The sequence below is a fragment of the Chiloscyllium punctatum genome, chromosome 10 (genome assembly GCF_047496795.1).
Source record: "Chiloscyllium punctatum isolate Juve2018m chromosome 10, sChiPun1.3, whole genome shotgun sequence".
NCBI lineage: Eukaryota > Metazoa > Chordata > Chondrichthyes > Orectolobiformes > Hemiscylliidae > Chiloscyllium > Chiloscyllium punctatum.
Window position 1 is genome coordinate 1911620 of NC_092748.1, and position 8237 is coordinate 1919856.

Sequence of the window (8237 nt, forward strand, 5' to 3'; positions counted from 1 at the left end):
CTGTTTCAGCCCCTCTGTTTCAGCCCCTCTGTTTCTCGCCCTCTGTTTCAGCCCCTCTGTTTCTCGCCCTCTGTTTCAGCCACTCTGTTTCTCGCCCTCTGTTTCAGCCCCTCTGTTTCTCGCCCTCTGTTTCAGCCCCTCTGATTCAGCCCCTCTCTTTCAGCCCCTCTGATTCAGCCCCTCTGTTTCAGCCCCTCTGTTTCAGCCCCTCTGTTTCAGCCCGTCTGTTTTTCGCCCTCTGTTTCAGCCCCTCTGTTTCTCGCCCTCTGTTTCAGGCTCTCTGTTTCAGCCCGTCTGTTTCAGCCCCTCTGTTTCTCGCCCTCTGTTTCAGCCCCTCTGTTTCTCGCCCTCTGTTTCAGCCCCTCTGTTTCTCGCCCTCTGTTTCAGCCCCTGTGTTTAAACCACTCTGTTTCGGTCCCTCTTTTTCTCGCCCTCTGTTTCTCGCCCTCTGTTTCAGCCCCTCTGTTTCTCGCCCTCTGTTTCAGCCCCTCTGTTTCAGCCCCTCTGTTTCAGCCCCTCTGTTTCAGCCCCTCTCTTTCTCGCCCTCTGTTTCAGCCCCTCTGTTTCTCGCCCTCTGTTTCAGCCCATCTGTTTCTCGCCCTCTGTTTCAGCCTCTCTGTTTCTCGCCCTCTGTTTCAGCCCCTCTGTTTCAGCCCCTCTGTTTCTCGCCCTCCGTTTCAGCCCCTCTGTTTCTCGCCCTCTGTTTCAGCCCCTCTGATTCAGCCCCTCTCTTTCAGCCTCTCTAATTCAGCCCCTCTGTTTCAGCCCCTCTGTTTCAGAACCTCTGTTTCAGCCCCTCTGTTTCAGCCCATCTGTTTCTCGCCCTCTGTTTCAGCCCCTCTGTTTCTCGCCCTCTGTTTCAGGCTCTCTGTTTCAGCCCCTCTGTTTCAGCCCCTCTGTTTCAGCCCCTCTGCTTCTCGCCCTCTTATTCTCGCCCGCTGTTTCTGCCCGTTTGTTTCTCGCCCTCTGTTTCAGCCCCTCTGTTTCTCGTCCTCTGTTTCAGCCCCTCTGTTTCAGCCCCTCTGTTTCAGCCCCTCTGTTTCTCGCCCTCTGTTTCAGCCCCACTGTTTCTCGGCCTCTGTTTCAGCCCCTCTGTTTCTCGCCCTATGTTTCAGCCCCTCTGTTTCAGCCCCTCTGTTTCAGCTCCTCTGTTTCTCGCCCTCTGTTTCAGCCCCTCTGTTTCTCGCCCTCTGTTTCAGCCCCTCTGTTTCAGCCCCTCTGTTTCAGCCCCACTGTTTCTCACCCTCTGTTTCAGTCCATCTGTTTCTCGCCCTCTGTTTCTCGGCCTCTGTTTCAGCCCCTCTGTTTCTCGCCCTCTGTTTCATCCCCTCTGTTTCTCGCCCTCTGTTTCAGCGCCTCTGTTTCTCGCCTTCTGTTTCAGCCCCTCTGATTCAGCCCCTCTGTTTCAGCCCTTCTGATTCTGCCCCTCTGTTTCAGCCCCTCTGTTTCAGCCCCTCTGTTTCAGCCCCTCTGTTTCATCCCCTCTGTTTCTCGCGCTCTGTTTCTCACCCTCTGTTTCTCGCCCTCTGTTTCAGCCCCTCTGTTTTTCGCCCTCTGTTTCAGCCCCTCTGTTTCAGCCCCTCTGTTTCTCGCCCTCTGTTTCTGCCCCGCTGTTTCTCGCCCTCTGTTTCAGCCCCTCTGTTTCTCGCAATCTGTTTCAGCCCCTCTGTTTCAGCCCCTCTGTTTCTCGCCCTCTGTTTCAGCCCCTTTGTTTCAGCCCTTCTGTTTCAGCCCCTCTGTTTCTCGCCCTCTGTTTTAGCCCCTCTGTTTCTCGCCCTCTGTTTCAGCCCCTCTTTTTCTCGCCCTCTGTTTCAGCCCCTTTGTTTCAGCCCCTCTGTTTCAGCCCCTCTGTTTCTCGCCCTCTGTTTCATCCCCACTGTTTCTCGCCCTCTGTATCAGCCCCTCTGTTTCTCGCCCTCTGTTACATCCCCTCTGTTTCAGCCACTCTGTTTCAGCCCCACTGTTTCTCGCCCTCTGTTTCTCGCCCTCTGTTTCTCGCCCTCTGTTTCAGCCCCTCTGTTTCTCGCCCTCTGTTTCAGCCCCTCTGTTACAGCCCCTCTGTTTCAGCCCCTCTGTTTCTCGCCCTCTGTTTCAGCCCCTCTGTTTCTCGCCCGCTGTTTTAGCCCCTCTGATTCAGTCCCTCTGATTCAGCCCCTCTGTTTCAGCCAATCTGTTTCAGTCCCTCTGTTTCTCGCCCTATGTTTCTCGCCCTCTGTTTTTCGCTCTCTGTTTCAGGCCCTCCGTTTCTCGCCCTCTATTTCTGCCACTCTGTTTCAGCCCCTCTGTTTCTCGCCCTCTGTTTCAGACCCTCTGTTTCTCGCCCTCTGTTTCAGCCCCTCTGTTTCAGCCCCTCTGTTTCTCGCCCTCTGTTTCAGCCACTCTGTTTCAGCCCCTCTGTTTCAGCCCCTCTGTTTCTCGCCCTCTGTTTCAGCCCCTCTGTTTCTCGCCCTCTGTTTCAGCCCCTCTTTTTCTCGTCCTCTGTTTCAGCACCTCTGTTTCAGCCCCTTTGTTTCAGCCCCTCTGTTTCAGCCCCTCTGTTTCTCGCCCTCTGTTTCAGCCCCACTGTTTCTCGCCCTCTGTATCAGCCCCTCTGTTTCTCACCCTCTGTTTCATCCCCTCTGTTTCAGCCACTCTGTTTCAGCCCCACTGTTTCTCGCCCTCTGTTTCAGCCCCTCTGTTTTTCGCCCTCTGTTTCAGCCCCTCTGTTTCTCGCCCTCTGTTTCAGCCCCTCTTTTCAGCCCCTCTGTTTCAGTCCCTCTGTTTCAGCCCCTATGTTTCAGCCCCTCTGTTTCAGCCCCACTGTTTCTCGCCCTCTGTTTCAGCCCCTGTATTTCACGCCCTCTGTTTCAGCCCCTCTGTTTCAGCCCCTCTGTTTCAGCCCCTCTGTTTCTCGCCCTCTGTTTCAGCCCCTCTGTTTCTTGCCCTCTGTTTCTCGCCCTCTGTTTCAGCCCCTCTGTTTCAGCCCCTCTGTTTCTCGCCCTCTGTTTCAGCCCCTCTGTTTCTCGCCCGCTGTTTTAGCCCCCCTGATTCAGTCCCTCTGATTCAGCCCCTCTGTTTCAGCCAATCTGTTTCAGTCCCTCTGTTTCTCGCCCTATGTTTCTCGCCCTCTGTTTTTCGCCCCCTGTTTCAGGCCCTCTGTTTCTCGCCCTCTATTTCTGCCACTCTGTTTCAGCCCCTCTGTTTCTCGCCCTCTGTTTCAGCCCCTCTGTTTCTCGCCCTCTGTTTCAGCCCCTCTGTTTCAGCCCCTCTGTTTCTCGCCCTCTGTTTCAGCCCCTCTGTTTCAGCCCCTCTGTTTCAGCCCCTCTGTTTCTCGCCCTCTGTTTTAGCCCCTCTGTTTCTCGCCCTCTGTTTCAGCCCCTCTTTTTCTCGCCCTCTGTTTCAGCCCCTCTGTTTCAGCCCCTTTGTTTCAGCCCCTCTGTTTCAGCCCCTCTGTTTCTCGCCCTCTGTTTCATCCCCACTGTTTCTCGCCCTCTGTATCAGCCCCTCTGTTTCTCGCCCTCTGTTTCATCCCCTCTGTTTCAGCCACTCTGTTTCAGCCCCACTGTTTCTCGACCTCTGTTTCAGCCCCTCTGTTTCTCGCCCTCTGTTTCAGCCCCTCTGTTTCTCGCCCTCTGTTTCAGCCCCTCTGTAACAGCCCCTCTGTTTCAGCCCCTCTGTTTCTCGCCCTCTGTTTCAGCCCCTCTGTTTCTCGCCCGCTGTTTTAGCCCCTCTGATTCAGTCCCTCTGATTCAGCCCCTCTGTTTCAGCCAATCTGTTTCAGTCCCTCTGTTTCTCGCCCTATGTTTCTCGCCCTCTGTTTTTCGCTCTCTGTTTCAGGCCCTCCGTTTCTCGCCCTCTGTTTCTGCCACTCTGATTCAGCCCCTCTGTTTCAGACCCTCTGTTCCTCGCCCTCTGTTTCAGCCCCTCTGTTTCAGCCCCTCTGTTTCTCGCCCTCTGTTTCAGCCCCTCTGTTTCTGCCCCTCTGTTTCAGCCCCTCTGTTTCTCGCCCTCTGTTTCAGCCCCTCTGTTTCTCGCCCTCTGTTTCAGCCCCTCTTTTTCTCGCCCTCTGTTTCAGCACCTCTGTTTCAGCCCCTTTGTTTCAGCCCCTCTGTTTCAGCCCCTCTGTTTCTCGCCCTCTGTTTCAGCCCCACTGTTTCTCGCCCTCTGTATCAGCCCCTCTGTTTCTCACCCTCTGTTTCATCCCCTCTGTTTCAGCCACTCTGTTTCAGCCCCACTGTTTCTCGCCCTCTGTTTCAGCCCCTCTGTTTTTCGCCCTCTGTTTCAGCCCCTCTGTTTCTCGCCCTCTGTTTCAGCCCCTCTTTTCAGCCCCTCTGTTTCAGCCCCTCTGTTTCAGCCCCTATGTTTCAGCCCCTCTGTTTCAGCCCCACTGTTTCTCGCCCTCTGGTTCAGCCCATCTGTTTCTCGCCATCTGTTTCAGCCTCTCTGTTTCTCGCCCTGTGTTTCAGCCCCTCTGTTTCAGCCCCTCTGTTTCTCGCCCTCTGTTTCAGCTCCTCTGTTTCTCGCCCTCTGTTTCAGCCTCTCTGATTCAGCCCCTCTCTTTCAGCCTCTCTAATTCAGCCCCTCTGTTTCAGCCCCTCTGTTTCAGAACCTCTGTTTCAGCCCCTCTGTTTCAGCCCATCTGTTTCTCGCCCTCTGTTTCAGCCCCTCTGTTTCTCGCCCTCTGTTTCAGGCTCTCTGTTTCAGCCCCTCTGTTTCAGCCCCTCTGTTTCAGCCCCTCTGTTTCTCGCCCTCTTATTCTCGCCCGCTGTTTCTGCCCATTTGTTTCTCGCCCTCTGTTTCAGCCCCTCTGTTTCTCGTCCTCTGTTTCAGCCCCTCTGTTTCAGCCCCTCTGTTTCAGCCCCTCTGTTTCTCGCCCTCTGTTTCAGCCCCACTGTTTCTCGGCCTCTGTTTCAGCCCCTCTGTTTCTCGCCCTATGTTTCAGCCCCTCTGTTTCAGCCCCTCTGTTTCAGCTCCTCTGTTTCTCGCCCTCTGTTTCAGCCCCTCTGTTTCTCGCCCTCTGTTTCAGCCCCTCTGTTTCAGCCCCTCTGTTTCAGCCCCACTGTTTCTCGCCCTCTGTTTCAGTCCATCTGTTTCTCGCCCTCTGTTTCTCGGCCTCTGTTTCAGCCCCTCTGTTTCTCGCCCTCTGTTTCATCCCCTCTGTTTCTCGCCCTCTGTTTCAGCGCCTCTGTTTCTCGCCTTCTGTTTCAGCCCCTCTGATTCAGCCCCTCTGTTTCAGCCCTTCTGATTCTGCCCCTCTGTTTCAGCCCCTCTGTTTCAGCCCCTCTGTTTCAGCCCCTCTGTTTCATCCCCTCTGTTTCTCGCCCTCTGTTTCTCACCCTCTGTTTCTCGCCCTCTGTTTCAGCCCCTCTGTTTTTCGCCCTCTGTTTCAGCCCCTCTGTTTCAGCCCCTCTGTTTCTCGCCCTCTCTTTCTGCCCCGCTGTTTCTCGCCCTCTGTTTCAGCCCCTCTGTTTCTCGCCTTCTGTTTCAGCCCCTCTGTTTCAGCCCCTCTGTTTCTCGCCCTCTGTTTCAGCCCCTCTGTTTCAGCCCCTCTGTTTCAGCCCCTCTGTTTCTCGCCCTCTGTTTTAGCCCCTCTGTTTCTCGCCCTCTGTTTCAGCCCCTCTTTTTCTCGCCCTCTGTTTCAGCCCCTCTGTTTCAGCCCCTTTGTTTCAGCCCCTCTGTTTCAGCCCCTCTGTTTCTCGCCCTCTGTTTCATCCCCACTGTTTCTCGCCCTCTGTATCAGCCCCTCTGTTTCTCGCCCTCTGTTTCATCCCCTCTGTTTCAGCCACTCTGTTTCAGCCCCACTGTTTCTCGACCTCTGTTTCAGCCCCTCTGTTTCTCGCCCTCTGTTTCAGCCCCTCTGTTTCTCGCCCTCTGTTTCAGCCCCTCTGTTACAGCCCCTCTGTTTCAGCCCCTCTGTTTCTCGCCCTCTGTTTCAGCCCCTCTGTTTCTCGCCCGCTGTTTTAGCCCCTCTGATTCAGTCCCTCTGATTCAGCCCCTCTGTTTCAGCCAATCTGTTTCAGTCCCTCTGTTTCTCGCCCTATGTTTCTCGCCCTCTGTTTTTCGCTCTCTGTTTCAGGCCCTCCGTTTCTCGCCCTCTATTTCTGCCACTCTGTTTCAGCCCCTCTGTTTCTCGCCCTCTGTTTCAGACCCTCTGTTTCTCGCCCTCTGTTTCAGCCCCTCTGTTTCAGCCCCTCTGTTTCTCGCCCTCTGTTTCAGCCCCTCTGTTTCAGCCCCTCTGTTTCAGCCCCTCTGTTTCTCGCCCTCTGTTTCAGCCCCTCTGTTTCTCGCCCTCTGTTTCAGCCCCTCTTTTTCTCGCCCTCTGTTTCAGCACCTCTGTTTCAGCCCCTTTGTTTCAGCCCCTCTGTTTCAGCCCCTCTGTTTCTCGCCCTCTGTTTCAGCCCCACTGTTTCTCGCCCTCTGTATCAGCCCCTCTGTTTCTCACCCTCTGTTTCATCCCCTCTGTTTCAGCCACTCTGTTTCAGCCCCACTGTTTCTCGCCCTCTGTTTCAGCCCCTCTGTTTTTCGCCCTCTGTTTCAGCCCCTCTGTTTCTCGCCCTCTGTTTCAGCCCCTCTTTTCAGCCCCTCTGTTTCAGTCCCTCTGTTTCAGCCCCTATGTTTCAGCCCCTCTGTTTCAGCCCCACTGTTTCTCGCCCTCTGTTTCAGCCCCTGTATTTCACGCCCTCTGTTTCAGCCCCTCTGTTTCAGCCCCTCTGTTTCAGCCCCTCTGTTTCTCGCCCTCTGTTTCAGCCCCTTTGTTTCTCGCCCTCTGTTTCAGCCCCTCTGTTTCATCCCCTCTGTTTCTCGCCCTCTGTTTCAGCCCCTCTGTTTCTCGCCTTCTGTTTCAGACCCTCTGATTCAGCCCCTCTGTTTCAGCCCCTCTGATTCAGCCCCTTTCTTTGAGCCCCTCTGATTCAGCCCCTCTCTTTCAGCCCCTCTGTTTCAGCCCCTCTGTTTCAGCCACTCTGTTTCAGCCACTCTGTTTCTCGCCCTCTGTTTCAGCCCCTCTGTTTCTCGCCCTCTGTTTCAGCCCTTCTGTTTCTCGCCCTCTGTTTCAGCCCCTCTGATTCAGCCCCTCCCTTTCAGCCCGTCTGTTTCAGCCCCTCTGTTTCAGCCCCTCTGTTTCTCGCCCTCTGTTTCAGCTCCTCTGTTTCTCGCCCTCTGTTTCAGGCTCTCTGTTTCAGCCCGTCTGTTTCAGCCCCTCTGTTTCAGCCCCTCTGTTTCTCGCCCTCTGTTTCTGTCCCTCTGATTTAGCCCCTCTGTTTCCGCCCCTCTTTTTCAGCCCCTCTGTTTCTGGCCCTCTGTTTCAGCCCCTCTGTTTCGCGCTCTCTGTTTCAGCCCCTCTGTTTCAGCCACTCTGTTTCTCGCCCTCTGTTTCTGCCCCTCTGTTTCTCGCCCTGTGTTTCAGCCACTCTGTTTCTCGCCCTCTGTTTCAGCCCCTCTGAATCAGCCCCTCTGATTCAGCTCCTCTGATTCTCGCCCTCGGTTTCAGCCCCTCCGTTTCTCGCCCTCTGTTTGAGCCCCTCTGTTTCTCGCCCTCAGTTTCAGCCCCTGGGTTTCAGCCCCTCTGTTTCAGTCCATCTGTTTCTCGCCCTCTGTTTCTCGGCCTCTGTTTCAGCCCCTCTGTTTCTCGCCCTCTGTTTCAGCCCCTCTGTTTCTCGCCCTCTGTTTCAGCCCCTCTGTTTCTCGCCCTCTGTTTCAGCCCCTCTGTTTCTCGCCCTCCGTTTCAGCCTCTCTGTTTCTCGCCCTCTGTTTCAGCCCCTCTGTTTCAGCCCCTCTGTTTCTCGCCCTCTGTTTCAGCCCCTCTGTTTCTCGCCCTCTTTTTCAGCCCCTCTGTATCTCGCCCTCTGTTTCAGCCCCTCTGATTCAGCCCCTCTGTTTCTCCCCCTCTGTTTCAGCCCCTCTGTTTCTCGCCCTCTGTGTCTCGCAGTCTGTTTCAGCCCCTCTGTTCCTCGCCCTCTGTTTCAGCCCCTCTGTTTCTCGCCCTCTGTTTCAGCCCCTCTGTATCTCGCCCTCTGTTTCTGCCCCTCTGATTCAGCCCCTCTGTTTCAGCTCCTCTGTTTCTCGGCCTCTGTTTCAGCCCCTCTGTTTCTCGCCCTCTGTTTCAGCCCCTCTGTTTCTCGCCCTCTGTTTCAGCCCCTCTGTTTCTCGCCCTCTGTTTCAGCCCCTCTGATTCAGCCCCTGTGTTTCAGCCCCTCTGTTTCGCCCCCTCTGTTCCAGCCCCTCTGTTTCTGCCGCTCTCTTTCAGCCACTCTGTTTCA